We start from the raw sequence: 16,693 nt of genomic DNA, 5'->3' as shown, positions 1-16,693 counted from the left end.
TCTTGCGTTGATGGGGAGGAGGTTCCAGAGTCTTGGGAGTAGGTTCCAGAGTCTTGGGAGTGTACACAGTGAAGGTGTCTCTTTTGGTCCTTTCCTTCCTGCACTGTCGTAACTAAAGTCTGAACATTGCCTTACTTCTGGTGGATCGCAAACATCCGAAGATGCTGAGGTTCCCAGTGAGGTAGCTTGGGGACTGAAGGATGACAGCCTTGTAGATGATGCACTAGGGTTTGAAAATGATACAGGCTTGCATTGGGAACCAGCGCTGTTTGATGAGGGTCGGGAAGGTATTTAGAAGTTAACTTTTTATTATAATTTAACAGCACTAAATCACATGTTAAAGAACCATAAAAAAAAGCAGACGCTTCAAGAAACAAAAACAAAATTTCCAGCTATGAAGGGTCTAGAAGTGGACCCCGCTCTTTACAAGCAATCTTGCATGGCCTGTTAAAGCAGGAGTCTTGTTCAATTGCAGGCTGCTCTTTCAGTTTAGAGTAAACAGTGCGCCTACCAATTCATGTTGGCGGGGGCAAAAAGGGCTAGGGCAGCACAGAAACCATGCCCGTTAATTCTGCCCACAAACCTTTTCGTGGGAGTCCATGGAATTGGGCAGCATGCACCGAGTGAGGAGTGGTTGGTTCTGTAGGTCAGAAACTGGCGATGGTCAAGGTGGTAGTGTAAGTGATTAAGAAAAATGGTGTGTGCACCAAACTTACTGCCCTGAGCCCACTGTGGTTGTTGGATTTTAATATTTAATCGTTCATGCAATATTTCTGTGCTAACAAATTGATGTTGCGCCCTAACCAAGCCAACACATGTTTCAAATTTATGCAGTGTTTTTCAAGGCTTAACCTTGGCAAATGCATATGTACACAAATATTTCAAGTATTATTAGTTTGATTAAACCTCAAATTCCACATGACCAATATGCACAAGGCTATTCCACTACTAAAGGAAGGGGACTACTTGGTGTACTTGGGCATGAAAGATGCATACTTTCATATTTCAATATCCGAAGGCCTCCGCAAGCACTTTCGATTCAAGGTTTTGCAGGTTGCACTACCAATCACAGAGCTCCCTTTTAGGATGGCATTGGCACCACATATCTTCAGAGTTGCTTCTAGTGGTGGCTGCTCACCTGCACAGAGCAGGCCTTCAAGTGTACCCATACCTGAACGAATGGCTCATAACTGGGAACAGCGACCATCCGTGATCGCATAACATAAAGAACCACCCATCTCCCTCCTGCATCAGTTGAGGTTCTCTATAAAGTGCAAAAGTGAAGTCGCAGCAGAGTGAAAACAATTCATTAAGTCTGACCTGGACACACTCTAAGGCATTAGCCTTCTATTTCATGGAAAGGGTACATTTTTTGGGTTGTGCCGGTTTATCAGCCAAGCCTTGGAACATCTGTGCGAAATGTGTTTGGCATGCTGGCATCATTAATCTACCTCGTACCACAAGTTCAAGAATGGTTCACTGTTAAATGGTCCCAGTCTACAGGTGAGTGGGAAGATCAAGTGGCCATATAACAATGGATGGTCACATTTATGCAATAGTTGCTACAATCATAGGCTACATGGCTGCTCTTTAGTGAGCCTGCCCATGCATGTGACCATCACAACAGACTCCTCCTTTTTAAACTGTCTGTCCTTCATAGTCCATGAAAGACGGAGGCCACAGGAGAAAGGCTGTCACAAAAACGTGCTGGCACTTCTATCAGTGTGCAAAGCATTGCTCCTCTTCCTGACCCTAATTCTGGGCAGAAATGTCCTAATCAAGAGGCAGAATGTTTTTCAGGTTTTAAATATCGGAAGAAATTATTCACTGTCATGATCTGTGATCGCACAATGGACCTAGCATTGGTGTGTCAAAAAAGATCTGGATACAGGCACAAGATGTTACAGGGGTAGACAATTGTCTGGAGAACATCCTCAGCAGGCACGTGGCACCGGAATGTAAATGGAAACTGAACACAAATCTACTCAAACGGATCTTTCACAAGTGGGGCACTCCAGATATAGACTTATTTGTAAGACTTCTAAGCCAAAATGCCACAGCTTCACATCCAGGAACCCATTGGTGGTCAAGGGAAAACCTGCTGGGGAAAACCTTCACCACCCCCGCAGTAGTAGCCACTCACTACAGACTCATCTCTGCCGGGGTGGGGAGCTCACCTTCAACAGACGGAATGTGGTCCCCATCTAGCCGGTCAAGTGGCACAGCGAGTAGAGCGCTCGCTTTGACATCCGTGCAGAGCTTGCTGACGCAGGTTCGAACCCCGGCAGGTCCAAACTCGGTCTTTCATCCTTCCGAGGTCGATAAATGAGCACCACACACCGTGGGTAATAATAAGCAGCGCTCAGATACCTGAGGGTTCGTTGTGCTATATAAATGCCAAATTATTATCCGATGCGCCCAATCACATCAACCTATTGGAACTGCTAGCAGTGTTCAAGGCCCTGAAGCCCTTCCAGGCACACCTAGAGGGGAAAACAGTCCTCACACAGTACCATGGCCAAGTATTACGTGAACAAACAGGGGGTACTCGCTCTCTGGGGCTATACAGTGTGTCCCAGAACATCTGGAAGTGTGCACTCAAACACTGCATGTTCCTCCTCTCATAACATGTTCCAGGGGAACTCCATGATTTCCCCCTACCCCTAAAGCACAAGTGGCGGCTACAAGAGGACATTTTACTCAACGTCTTTGCAGAATGGGGCTTCCCAGAGATTGACCTGTTCGCTACTTTGGAAAATGCCCAATGTCCAGACTATGCCTCCAGATACCCACAGATTCTCAACAGGATAGTGCACAAAATGCACCAGGAACATGTCACACTGATCCTTGTGGCCCCTATGTGGGCCCACCAGCCTTGGTCTTCCCATCTCATGGCAATGTCAGTCTCCCCTCCCAGGAAGCTGCCATGTCCATAAAACCAGCTGCCCCAAGATCAGGGAGTGACACTGCATCCATTCCCCCAAACACTCAACTTAGCAGCTGGGCTTCTGAAGTCCGAGTTTGGTCACCTTCAACTCCCTCAGATTCATGGACATACTCTGGGAAGCACGCAAACCCAACACCAGACACTGCTACTCAAAAAGTGGAAGCGTTTCGTTATCTGGTGCAAGACCAGGAACGTCAACCCCATTGACTGCTCCCCTACACTTTATTATGTATACAGTTCATAGAATGTTTACTTCGAAGGGATTGTGTCCTCCGACGTATTCCTCATCTTAGATATATCCTTCCAGCTCTGCTGGCCTTGGAAAAATTTTTCTCTAGAGGGTGCTGCGCGTTGACGTCCCTCGAGTCGATGTCCTTCGACAGCCGCCGTATCGACGCTCGACGTCATCCTGCCTATAAAGGCCGCGCGCAGCGTCCGTTGCTCAGTTCCGTTTTTCCGCGCTACTCGGTGCCTCGGAATACCGTTGCTCAGTTCTTAGTCAGATAATACCTATTTACCTCGAGTTATTCGATCCGTACTCGATGGCTTCCTCGTCGGAACCGACAACTCCTCGATCCGGCTTCAAAAAATGTCGAGATTGTGGGAAAAAGATGTCGTTGACCGATCCTCACAGAAATTGTCTGTGGTGCTTGGGAGCCGAACACCATTGTTCGGAGTGCGAGGACTGTATGTCCATGACAGCTAAGGCCCTGAAGGAGCGTAGGGGGAAGCTGGAGAAAGGTAAGACTTTTAAAGCTTCTTCTTCGTTGACGAAGTCGAGACATTCGTCTCCTCGTCACAATTCGCGCTCCAGGTCTCGGAGTGGGTCTCATCACTCCTCGAGATCGAAGCACTCGAAGAGGAGACGTCGAAGATCCCCTTCTCTGTCTTCCTCTTCCTCTGTTTCGCCAAAAAGAATCCCTTGCCCCACGAAACATAGTTCCCGGGCTGAATGGGAGGAATTCAGAAAAAATATGATGAGCGTCTTCGAGAAAGCGGCCTCGACCCCCTCGAAGACTGCCGAGAGCGATGCTCTGGTCGAAAGACCCGAAGGTCAAAAACGCCGCGAGTCGCAGTACCCGGCGAAAGAAACCTCTCGAGCGCGTCTCGAACCCTCGAGTAGGACTATGACCTCCAAACCTTCCTCGAAGGTTCCGTCGACGCCGTCGACGAAGGTTCCGACGACGTCGATGTCTTCGACGCCGTTGTCGAAGGGACCTTCGACACACGGGTCTGTCGACTCGACACCGGCGTCGACGCCGAGAAAAGTCACGGTGACCACACGTCCAGTGACGATCCCCAGGCCCTCGACGTCGATATTGTCGAGTAGAATTCCAATTCTGTCGAGGTCCTCGAGGCCTCCACCTCTGTTTTCGACGCCACGCTCGAAGCCTTCGGCGTCGACGTCGACGACATCGACGTTTTCGAGGCCAATAATGACAAGTTCGGCACCCTCTGCCTTGGAAATGGGATTTACTCCCTTTATGAGTTCAGAACAATTGAGAACTATATCCTCAATTTTAGAAGAGGGTGATTTGTCTGAACAAGACACATTTGAGTTACAGGGACCTGTAACCCCAGTTAGAGAGGAATTTTCCTCTGAAGAGCGCAGATTAAAGGATCTTCATGATTCTTTACATGAGGCAAGTGGGCTAGACACTTCTCCTGAGGTGGATTTTGCTAAGCCAGACCCGGGGGAGCATGCTGAAACCCCCTACAGAGCCTTAATGGCCAGGATTACAGAGTTCATGGGGTGGTCTACACCTTCACAATCTTTCCAGCAAGATGACCTCACGGATATTCTTGACAAAGGCCCACAAGAGGATCCAGTGGTGCCCTTTCATAAAGCTCTTCAGAGAAAGATCATGACAAACTGGGAAACCCCAGATGTAATACCAGCAGTAAATAAAAAACTGTCTGCAAAGTACAGGGTATCTTCCACAGACCCAGAGTTCTTGTCTAAACATCCATCCCCAGAAAGTCTGGTGGTACAAGCAGCATCCTCTACCGATGTCAAGACCGCTTATCCTACAGTCCCACAGGACAGGGATGATAAAAAATATGATGCTATGGCAAAGAAAGTCTTTTCAGCATGTAGCATGGCGTTAAAGTCTGTTAATGCTACTTGTACCCTTGCTAGGTTCAGCCATACACTTTGGGAGTGTGCTTCTACAGCGGCTGACTGCATCCCGGAGGGAGAAGAAAGGGATGCGTTCCTGAATATTATACAGGACGGTAAAGACGCTATGTGCGAATCCCTCCAGACGGGCATTGATTCGGCTGACAGTATCAGCAGAGCAATGGCGGCAAGTACATCAAACAGGCGGTTCGCTTGGTTGAGAAAGTCGGGTTTTGCCCCAGATGTGCAAGCCAGGCTCTTGAACATGCCATTTGATGGCTCTTCTTTGTTCGGGAAAAAGGCGGATGACAGTTTAGAGAAACTGCAAACTTCAAAAGCAGCAGCAAAATCCCTAGGAGCTGCAATCCGTCAGACTCCTTTTCGTCCCACAGGAACCCCTGCGAGGGGCAAGTCCTTTCGCTTCTACTCCGCATTCGGAAGAGGTAGAGGACGACCGGCTCAAAGGGGTCAAAGAAGAACTACCCGAGGTGGACGGGGTAGATATTCTAAAGCCGCAGCAACAGCAGGTGCCTCTTTACCATCGGCATCTGCATCAGCCGCCCCAAAACCACTCTGAGGACTCCCCTCACAGGACACCTGTAGGAGGCAGGTTGACTCAACATCTGACGGTATGGCAGGCTATCACGTCAGATGCTTGGGCATTGGAAACAGTCGCCCAAGGTTACTGCCTGCCTTTCCTACGTATACCTCAGAGTCATCCACCGGGGATCGGCTCTCCGAAAGCTCCAGATCCGCTCCTCTTGCAGGAAATTTTGGACCTGCTAGAGAAAGGTGCCATAGAACCGGTACCTGTAGCGGAGAGGAACAAGGGCTGGTACTCCCCTTACTTTCTCATTCCGAAGAAAGACGGAGGACTGAGACCCATCTTGGACTTGCGAGAATTGAACAAATTCCTCAGGGAAGACAAATTCAAGATGGTCACTCTTTCTCAGATCCTCCAGGCCCTTCAGTTTCAGGACTGGCTGGTATCTCTGGACCTTCAGGACGCTTATTTCCATGTGTCTATCCATCTCAAACACAGGAAATACCTGAGGTTCGCAATTGGCAACTCTCACTATCAATTTCGAGTCCTGCCTTTTGGGCTGACCTCCGCCCCGAGGGTCTTCACCAAGTTAATGTCGGTAGTAGCTGCAAGTCTAAGGAGGGAAGGGATTCACGTCTACCCCTACCTGGACGATTGGCTGATCAGGGCTGTTTCTCCGGAGCAAGCTCAGATCCAGCTAAATCACGTGTGCTACTCCCTTCACAAGCTGGGCTTCTCCCTCAATTTAAAGAAGTCTCAAATGATACCATCGCAGAGACTCCAGTTCATAGGAGCGATCCTGGATACTTCCCTGGGAAAAGCCTCGCCACCAGAGGTGAGGGCTCAAGATATTCTACAGATGGTTACCAAGTTCCAACATGCCCAACGTCTCCCAGCCTTCGACTTTTTGAGGTTGCTAGGCCTCATGGCATCCTGCATTTTCCTTGTGCCAGAGGCTCGCCTGAGAATGAGATCCCTCCAGTGGGCACTGAGGACTCAGTGGTCACAATTCTCAGGGAGAATGACAGATCTTCTTCAGGTTCCCGGCAGGGTGGCTCGAGACCTTCAGTGGTGGGCCTGTCAGGAGAACATTCTGAAAGGAGAACAGTTTTGGCAACCCTGGCCGGAGATAACAGTAGTCACGGATGCCTCACTCACGGGGTGGGGAGCCCACGCAAACGACTTGACCATCAGCGGTCGTTGGTCTCCATCGGAGTCCAGACTACACACCAACCTGTTAGAGCTGAGAGCCATCAGACTTGCGTTGAAGGCTTTCCTGCCAGTTGTACAAGGGAAGAACGTCATGATAATGACGGACAACACGGTGGCCATGCATTACCTCAACAAAAGAGGAGGCGTAGGATCACTACCCCTGTGCAGAGAGGCGATGCAGCTCTGGGTTTGGGCAATCCAAGAAGGAATCTCTCTATCGGCAGTTCACCTAGCCGGAGAGAAGAACTTGACAGCGGACGCTCTGAGCAGGCAGAACACAGTCTCCCACGAGTGGGAGCTAGCTCAGGAAGTCCTTCAAGAGATCTTCGCCCTTTGGGGAACCCCTCAGGTAGATCTGTTCGCCACCAGCCTAAACAGGAAATGCGACCTGTTCTGCTCAAGGGAATTTCCTCCGAGAGGAGCTCTGGGAGACGCGTTCATAGTGGACTGGGAGTTTCCGCTTCTGTACGCGTTCCCACCGGTCCCTGTCATTCCTCAAATGATCAGGAGGTTGAGAAGATTCCGGCGAACCATGATCCTAATTGCCCCGGATTGGGCCAGGAGAGCGTGGTACCCGGACCTTCTAGACTTGTCCATCTGCCCTCCAATTCGACTTCCTCTCAGAGAGAACCTACTCTCACAGAAGGGAGGTCAGGTTCTCCATCCAGACATCAAAACCCTCAACCTTCACGCTTGGCTTCTGAACGGCTGAGGTACAAGGATTGGGACCTCCCTGATGATGTTATGGAGGTGTTGCTTTCGGCAAGGAGGCCAGCAACAAAGTCTTTATACCGCTGCCGTTGGAACAGATTTTGCAGCTGGTGTAGAGAACAGAATATCGACCCATTTTCATGTGGTACACCAATGGTTTTGTCCTTCCTACTATATTTGGCAAATTCAGGCCTTCAAGTTGGCACCATTAAGGGCTATCTCGCAGCGCTATCTATCTTTAAGCGTACTGCGGAGGAACCATCCTATTTCAAATTACCCTTGGTAATACAGTTTCTAAAGGGGTTAACCAATGTTTATCCCCCAAGACCATTCCAAGTTCCCCTATGGGATTTAAACTTAGTACTAACTTTCCTGATGGGTACACCTTTCGAACCTCTCCATTCTTGTTCGTTAAGATTCCTTACCCTTAAGACTGTTTTATTAATAGCACTTACATCTGCTAGAAGGGTGAGCGAATTACAAGCTCTTTCTTGTAAACCCCCTCATACAATCTTTCACAAAGACAAAGTTGTCCTGCAAGTGAAGCCTAATTTCCTCCCAAAGGTAGTCTCTGAATTCCATATCTCTCAGAAGATTACCCTACCATCTTTCTATCCTCCTCCTCACCCGGGGAAAGAGGAAGAGAGGTTACACAGACTAGACCCTAGGAGGGTTTTAAGTTTTTACATTAGTAGACTAGCCAGGATAAGACCGGCAGACCAGCTGTTTGTAGGTTACGCAGGTCACAAGCTGGGGTTACCAATAACTAAGCAGACCATTTCCAGATGGATCATTCTAGCCATTCTGGAATGTTATAAACTGGCAGGGAAAGAGCCCCCTCAAAACCTTAGGGCTCATTCGACCAGAGGTATTGCAGCTTCATCGGCCCTCAAAAGAGGCGTGCCGATTAAAGACATATGTGCGGCCGCTACATGGTCGTCTGTCCATACCTTTACACGTTTTTACAATCTGGATTCCTCCTCTAGTCAAGAGACTAGGTTTGGAAGGGCTGTACTGCATTCTATTCATCAATAGAAGACAGCGTGAAGTCAGTACTCCCTCCTCCGAATATAGAATACTGCTATGGGAGCCTATCTAAGATGAGGAATACGTCGGAGGACACAATCCCTTCGAAGAACAAGTTACTTCTTACCTTGTAACGTTCTTTCGACGGGATGTTCCTCCGACGTATTCCTCATCGACCCTCCCATCCATCCCCGCAGTTCTACTTTCCTTGTTGTTGCAGCTTACGCTCCTTCAGGGTGATTAGTCTAGTCCAGACAGTAATACTGTGGGCTACAAAACGGAACTGAGCAACGGACGCTGCGCGCGGCCTTTATAGGCAGGATGACGTCGAGCGTCGATACGGCGGCTGTCGAAGGACATCGACTCGAGGGATGTCGACGCGCAGCGCCCTCTAGAGAAAACATTTTCCGAGGCCAGCAGAGCTGGAAGGATATATCTAAGATGAGGAATACGTCGGAGGAACATCCCGTCGAAAGAACGTTACAAGGTAAGAAGTAACTTGTTCTTCTCCAGCATTGGATCTTTCATGGATTCACATGCTGTGATATATGATATGATAGTTTATTTATGTAGCGCCTATACACAATGTGTTTCAAAGCGCTTCAAGGCAAGGAAGGGAACAAGGGAAAATACGACATTCTTATAGGCCATGAACAGTAAGAATGTGAAATTAACTATCGTACTCGGCCTGACGACATTTCAGATAGTGCAAGTGCTAAGACATAGATAAGGAAGCGATGGGGAGAGTGGGAAGGAAATGGAAACAGACAGGCGACTACCGTACTAGGCCTGACAACATTTCTGGTAGAGCCATAGGAAAACAAAAGATGAGGGAGAGGGGTGCAGAAGGGGAGGGGAAGAACAAAACAATTGACTATCGTACCAGGCCTGACAACATTTCAGATAGTGCTGGAGGGAGGGGCAACAGTAAGGGGATAGGGGAGCGACAGACGAGGTTGCTATCATAGTAGGTCCAGGGACAATTCTGATAGAGTAAGTGCATAGAAGAAAGTAAGGGGAGGAGCGGAGGAGATGGGGGGGGGGGGAGGGAATGGGGAGGGGAGGAGAGAACAGAGAGTAACCAGTCAAAAAGAGTGGAGAAGCAAGAGAGGAGAGCGAATACAATTGCAGAAGTCAGTAGTAACACATAATGTTGCAAGCCAGGATACAAGATAAGGCTGGAACAGCATGATTCAGGGTCACCATGAGTACAAGATGTGAAGGAAGTTCAGCATGAGAGTTGAGAAAGGGTGACGCACCGTGAATCAATGAAGTCCATAAAAGTAAAATCCAGCATTGGACACAAGACGGTGATGGTGAAACCAAAATGTATCAGGGCAGACTCCTGTGTGCAGGAAGGGGGGGGGATGGGTGCACAAGGGAACAACACGGGGGGACCAGAGAGGGTGGGGGATGGCCTGTTGGGACAGAGGGTGTAAACACATGTTGGTGCAAGCTTACCTGCTGTCTTAGCAGGGGGTCGGACCCTGGATCCTCCTGGTCCAAACAGCAATAGCACTTTTCTTTGACTGCCCTTCACTTTGGACGCCCGGGCGAGAGACGTCCTTCATTTAAGAGTTAAGAGCAGGAAGGAAGAGGCAGGGCTAAAAAGGTGGGCGGGGCTTAGGCCAGGTGACCTAGATCCACTTACACCTGCTCCCCAGCTTCAAAGGAAAAGAGGCTGGAGGGCTCCTTAAGTAGGGAAAAGAGCGGCAAGCAGGAAGGCACCAGGTGGGCGTGGCTTGGTAAGTAGTGAAAAGGAGCGGCAACCAGGAAGGCACCAGGTGGGCGGGGCTTGCTAAGTGGTGAAAAGGAGCGGCAACCAGCAAGTCACCAGGTGGGCGGGGCTTAGGCCAGGTGACCTAGATCCACTTACACCTGTATTGTATTTGTATTTATTTATTTATATTGCGCAACCTGCCCGCGGGCATCAGGGCGCATGTTTGGAAAGGTTACAGTGAAAAGTTACAGAAGGCAATTACATTTTACATAATATATATATATATATATATATATATATATATATATATATATATATATATATATATATATATATATATATATATATATATATATATATATATATATACATATACAGAGAACAAAGATATATGCATACATTTACAGGGTAGTCAGTCGGCACAGTATAAACAGATGCAATCAAAGGGGCACATCATGAAATAGATGTTACCAAAGGGTGGCCTAAGCTTCGTCTTGCTCAAAGAGCCATTGTTTAGCTCTGTTTTTGAAGGATTGAAGGGAGGTGACATTCCTGAGATCATTAGGTAGTGAATTCCAGAGCTTCGCTGCCAGTACTGGGAAGCTCTAGCCTCTGGCAGTTTGAAGCTAGGAATGATGAGTGTGTGTGATTGGGCAGATCTTAGCGGTCTGGAAGCTGTGTCTTGGGAGAAGCGTACTGACAGGTAGTCCGGTGCTGCATTGTTCTGTGCATTGTGTTTCGAGGGCGATACGCCGAGAAATTGGAAGCCAACGTATGTTACGTCTGGTGGAAGAGATATGTGCGCGCCTAGGTATGTTAAGAGCAGCCCTGATGGTGTTCTGGGTTACCTGAAGTTTGTCGATGTTTCTTTGACTCGTTCCAAGGTAAAGGGCATTGCAGTAGTCCATTTTGGATAAGATGAGTGTTCTGGCAAGGATCAGGCAGTTGTCCCTAGTTAAGAAGGGACGTCAAGCAGTGATAAGTTTGCACGTGTACGCAGATGCTGAGACCACAGAGTTGGTTTGTCTAGTGAGAGAGAGGGTGGAGTCCAGGTAAATTCCAATGGTTTTAGTGACATTAGTGACCTTGATGATGTTGCCATAAATATTGAAGGCATCATATTTGCTGTCATGTTTAGAGAGTTTGGACTGAGAGCCTAGGATGAGTAACTCAGTTTTCTCATCGTTTAGGCAGAGACGTGGTGGGCCATCCACGCCTGGATGACGGTGTAGACTGCCTTGAGAGCTTTGACGTCAGTTACATAATCACCAGTGATAGGGATGAGTATCTGGGTGTCATCCGCATAATTTGTGTAGGTGACACCCAGATGGTCAAGAATATCAGAGTGGTTTAGTAAAAACGTTATAGAGCGTGGGTGATACGCACAAGCCTTGTGGGACTCCGCAAGGGACGTGGGCTGGGTCAGCAGCGGCAAGTGGTGAGAAGACTCTCATGGATCTGTTGGCAAGGAATGAGCGGATCCAGGAGGTAGCTGCATCGGAGAAGTGGGCAGCCGTTTTGAGATGCTGGCAAAGGATTTGGTGGTCCACCAGATCGAAGGCTGCGGATAGGTCTAAGAGGAGTAGGAGCGCTTGTTTGCCATTGTCTTTCAGATCCTCAATTTGTGTTTTTAGATCTATTAGCTCTGTCTCTGTGCCATGTCTCGGACGGAAACCAGATTGCCTGAGTCCTAATAGGTTGTTCTTATCAAGATAATCTTGAATTTGGAGATATGCAGCACGGTCCAGGATTTTTAGTACGTAAGGTACCGTGGTGATAGGTCTGTAGTTGGTGGGGTTGCTGGGGTCTAATTTAGGTTTTTTGATTAAGGGGATTACCCAGGCATCCTTTAGGGTTATTTGGTACTATACCAGATTTAAAGGAGGAGTTAATGAAGGAAGTAATGAAAGGAGCGAGCTCAGGCACTGCTTCCCTTACGATTGGTGCTGGGCAGGCGTCGCCTTGACAATTAGATGGTTTTAACTTCTTGATGATATTTTCCACTTCCCTAGTGGTGAGAGGTGAGAAGCTAAAAGGTTTGAAAGAATGATTCGAGGATGGGATCTTGGAAGGTTGGGTGTTACCTGCAGAGTCAATGAGATGGTTTTTTGGGTGTTGATTTTAGCTTGGAGTGTAGTGATTTTGTTTAGTAGTGCTTTTTGAATGTTGGCACACCATTCGGTGTCCGGGTTGCACGTGTCAAGGGGGGCAACTGGGGACTCTAATTCCTTGAGAATTTTTGGCTGCTAGTATGGCTTCTTTGTACGAGTGGGTGATGGATAGAAGGTTGATTTCATTTACTGGCATATGTGAGTTTCTCCAGAGAGACTCAGCTTTACGTTTATCTTTACAAAGTTCTCGTAGGTGTAGTGAGAACCACAAATTTAGGTGGTTGCGCGGTTTTTCTTTGTGCTGTTTAAGAGGGGCAATGGAATCCAAGGCTTTTAACATGGCTCGGTTGTAGGTGTCCACCAGGACAGTCGGGTCAGCACAGGTGGGCTCCCCAGCTCCCCAGCTGCAAAGGAAAAGAGGCTGGAGGGCTCCTTAAGTAGGGAAACGAGCGGCAAGCAGGAAGGCACCAGGTGGGCGGGGCTTGCTAAGTGGTGAAAAGGAGCGGCAAGCAGGAAGGCACCAGGTAGGTTGGGCTTGCTAAGGGGTGAAAAGGAGTACAACCAGGAAAGCACTAGGTGGGCGGGGCTTAAGCCAGGTGACCTAGATCCACTTACACCTGCTCCCCAGCTGCAAAGGAAGAGGCTGGAGGGCTCCTTAAGTAGGGAAAAGAGCGGCAAGCAGGAAGGCACCAGGTGGGCGGGGCTTGCTAAGTGGTGAAAAGGAGCGGCAAGAAGGAAGGCACCAGGTGGGCGGGGCTTGGTAAGTGGTGAAAAAGAGTGGCAAGCAGGAAGGCACCAGGTGGGCTGGGCTTGCTAAGTGGTGAAAAGGGGCGGCAACCAGGAAGGCACCAGGTGGGCGGGGCTTAGGCCAGGTGACCTAGATCCACTTACACCTGCTCCCCAGCTGCAGCTGTGAATATTCCCCGTCAGGCTGGGAGTCTCCGGTTACTTTGATTTTAGTAATTTTCCTATGTAAAAACGTGACCCCTTGAGTGTCCCTTCAGTGCTGTTGTGGGTGCTTTTGGTCCCCACCAATAGGACGTTGTGATAAGGCGGTGGAAAGGAAGGGAGATCGGAGCCAGATCAAGGCCTCAAGCAAGAAGCTCATCAGACCTTGTGGATGAGGTCATAATGGAGGGAGGGACGTTACAGCCTAGGAGTGACAGACAACTGAGCCAATTATAATTGTATAGAACAAGAAGGAATCTAAGAATGCCACCCTGATGCAAGTGTTCTGTTTTCTTTGGAATCGGAGAGAGGAGTTGGAGGAGGGACCAGTACCCGAGGAGGCGATGACATATGAGTGGGCCTATTGACTGCCGGCCCCCTTGAAGAAACTGAGGTTCTTAAGGCACCCGTTGTGCCCAGTTCTGTTGTGTCAAGTTCGAAGAGGATAGATAAGTGATTGCGCAAAAGGAGAAAGGAAGTCGGCGAGTGGTCCAACGAAGATCAGGTTAACAGACTTTCAGGCCTGATGAGAGCAGCTGTCAACAGCCAGCATCGACGGAGAAGCTGCCAGGTCCGCGGTTCCCCTCCTCAGCCCCCACCTTCCTGGAGGAGGAGCCGCGGCGCAAGCCTCCCCTGTTGAGTCTCAGCAGGGACAGAGGGCCTGACTCGCACAGCGAATCAGCAACACCGGCGACTGAACGGCTGTTGCCGAGCCCTTAAGCTTCCCTTGAGCGAGCGAGGAGGGTCAGAGCGCTCGGGGGCACGGAGAAGCGCCGCTGGTGAAGGTACTGGATGAAAGGTGAGCGGCGTGAGAGTGGGGATGGAAGTGAACGGAGAGAAAGGTAGCCGACCGAATAACGCTTTATAAGGAAGCCTTATAGCCCGAAGTTGAAGGCTGAAATAGCTCTGGCTCTAAGACCGACCAAGTTACCTTCCTCCTGGTCACGGAAAGAGGAAAAGTGAACTTTGACAGGAAGCGTGAAATTATAGACTTTTAGAAGAAATTTGACTATTAGTGAACAATTCTCCGAACTGATGAACACGAGGACTTCCCTTTCTGAGAGGCAACCAATTTGTGAGAGTAACCTGATAGAGCAGTCTGAGACCATGTTAACACAGAGAGTTCGGTCCTCTGAAGAGTGGAGCCGAGCACCAGTTGAATACTTCCAAAGTTAAAGAAGGCCGTTATTTTTCCCAAAAAATAAGCCAGTTGAGTTTGAAGAATCAAAGAGTGGTCTGCTTATTTTCAACTACTCACATTTGGTCCCCACCAATAGGACGTCAAGTGTATAGCCCCGCCCCAGCAGCTTCCCCTCAGATTTCAACCGTCTTTTGAGCTGGTGAGATTCCTCGCATCCTTCTCTCCTGAGGGAAAACTGTGTTCCACACAAAATTTAAATGTCTTCAACTTTTCCTCCAACCGGCGTAACGAGTGACTCGTATACGGTCCTGTTTACGGCCATGGAGACCTCTGGTCTGAAAATCCTTGTTCAGGACTTGTGACTCTTGCGGCCTAAAAAATGTGTACAAAGGTGACTGTCATGCAGAGTATCTTTTACTGCCTCTACGTTAACCATTCAGTTGAGGAATGTGAAATCTGCCATGGTTTTTCACAGAAAAACATTAAGGACAGAAACTGTCGCCTCATTTGGTGGCTGAATGAGGGAGAGTGCCCGGCTTCGGAAGCGTGTTCGTCAAGGAGTGGTAGGGCTACCACTCCCTCTGACAAGAAGTCACGGTCAGGTCACAGGTCCAGGTCCGAGGAACCATCAGCGAAAAAAACAGGTGAGCCAAAGTCATCCACGAGCCACGATGATGCCAAATGCCCCTCTCCTGTTACAAAAACACCAGGTAACGATGAGGGGGTCACATACTGGGTCTAAGCACTCGTCCAAGGCCCTGCCGACTAACACGCCATCAGAAAAACCGAGGGATAAAGGCTCACATGACTCTCTGGACTCCATTAGAATCCATTTGAGGGAGCAGAGAATGGCCATGGACATACTAAGGATTCGAAGGAGACGTTGCCAACTGTCTAGTAGTACAATTGAAATGAGTGCATCCCTTTTTATTGCAACAACACCCCCCTCATAGGAACCAAGTCCCATCACTGCTTGATCTTGGAAGGTAATGTAGTCCCATTGGGGGAAAGATTGGAGGGAGTTACTCATAGGGGTGGGATGGTCGTATACTAGGTCACTTTAATAAGCTCATATGACCCCCAATATCGGGATGTGATTGGGGTTGCAACCATTGCAGGTTGCTACATGGCCGGGGGCTTGGCGGGCAGCACTGAGCCAGTGTTATTGTATATAAGAAATGGTTTGTTTATGATGCAATTTTTACTTTGATGGCCTCCGGGCCGAATAGAGTTATGTTGATGATGAGAAGAAAAGTGTGAGGAACCTGAGGGTATTGTCGCTCCTACTCCCCTTGGATCCTCTACGCAGGTGGCCGGGGAAAGCCCATCTCTTTTGGATCCTTACCATGGGGGTGGACAAGCAAAGGCAGATCACTTGGGTGGAGGGTCCTTGGATTGGAAGTGGAATTCCCCATGTCCCATTGTCCCTGAGAAGGGCAGGAGATGATATCAACCTAGATGTAATTCAAAGGGTATGAAATGGATTGGGAGTGGGGTACCTTTTGGACGAGACACAGCATCTCCCTTATCCTAGTGACGACCATTCTAACCCGTCCCCAACCTTTATGGGTTACTGTAGATCGGCTCCCCTTTTCTCCCCGGGGACCGGACAGTACTGAGACGAGGAAGAAACAACTGAGGGTATTGAACAACACACACTCCCCACACCTTTTTGTTTTTTTTTCTTCTTATTTTGTAAATGGTTTGTGAAAAACCTTTACAATGTATATTTATAAAATATTACATCAATATAAAAATACATGTTCACGTTAAAATACACATAAAATAGAATATGCATATAACTAAATGCCATCTTCATAAAAACACTAATAAATATCAGTGTGAGATACAAAAGCGAAATCAGTACAAAAACTCATCAATGCAAAGGTTATGTAAAATCCAGTGTGAGAAAACAATGTAATCACAAAACCAACAGTGCCGTTTCCACACTACTTAAGTCGCAAAGTTATACATTATCATATCCACTCTTAGAGCATGTAAACTTTTCAACAATAAGGTGCATGTATGTTTTTTTCGTCCCTGTAGAGAACCTTAATATAACAAACGATTGCTAATATAATTTTCGTATACAGTCCCTCGACTGCCATGCCCAATACAATGCTTTTCACTATTTACAGTCGACAAAGAAATTGAGGGCAAGAAACCTGCCTCCCTGTGGCCTTAAATTGTACAGTGCAAGATGTATTTGTAATA

The 16,693-nt window shown here is 48.3% G+C and overlaps 1 protein-coding gene across 1 annotated transcript in view; it reads left to right on the top strand.

The window, feature by feature from the left end:
* The window catches only part of TMEM214 (transmembrane protein 214), a 656,291-nt gene that overhangs the window by 149,601 nt on the left and 489,997 nt on the right, over window positions 1–16,693 (top strand). The gene's annotated exons all lie outside the window — the stretch shown is intronic.

This window comes from Ambystoma mexicanum, chromosome 4p (assembly GCF_040938575.1).
Source record: "Ambystoma mexicanum isolate Mex_15411 chromosome 4p, UKY_AmexF1_1, whole genome shotgun sequence".
In the NCBI taxonomy this organism is placed as follows: Eukaryota; Metazoa; Chordata; class Amphibia; order Caudata; family Ambystomatidae; genus Ambystoma; species Ambystoma mexicanum.
Note: the sequence above shows the minus strand (reverse complement) of the source record. Positions and strands in the feature narration are given on the sequence as shown.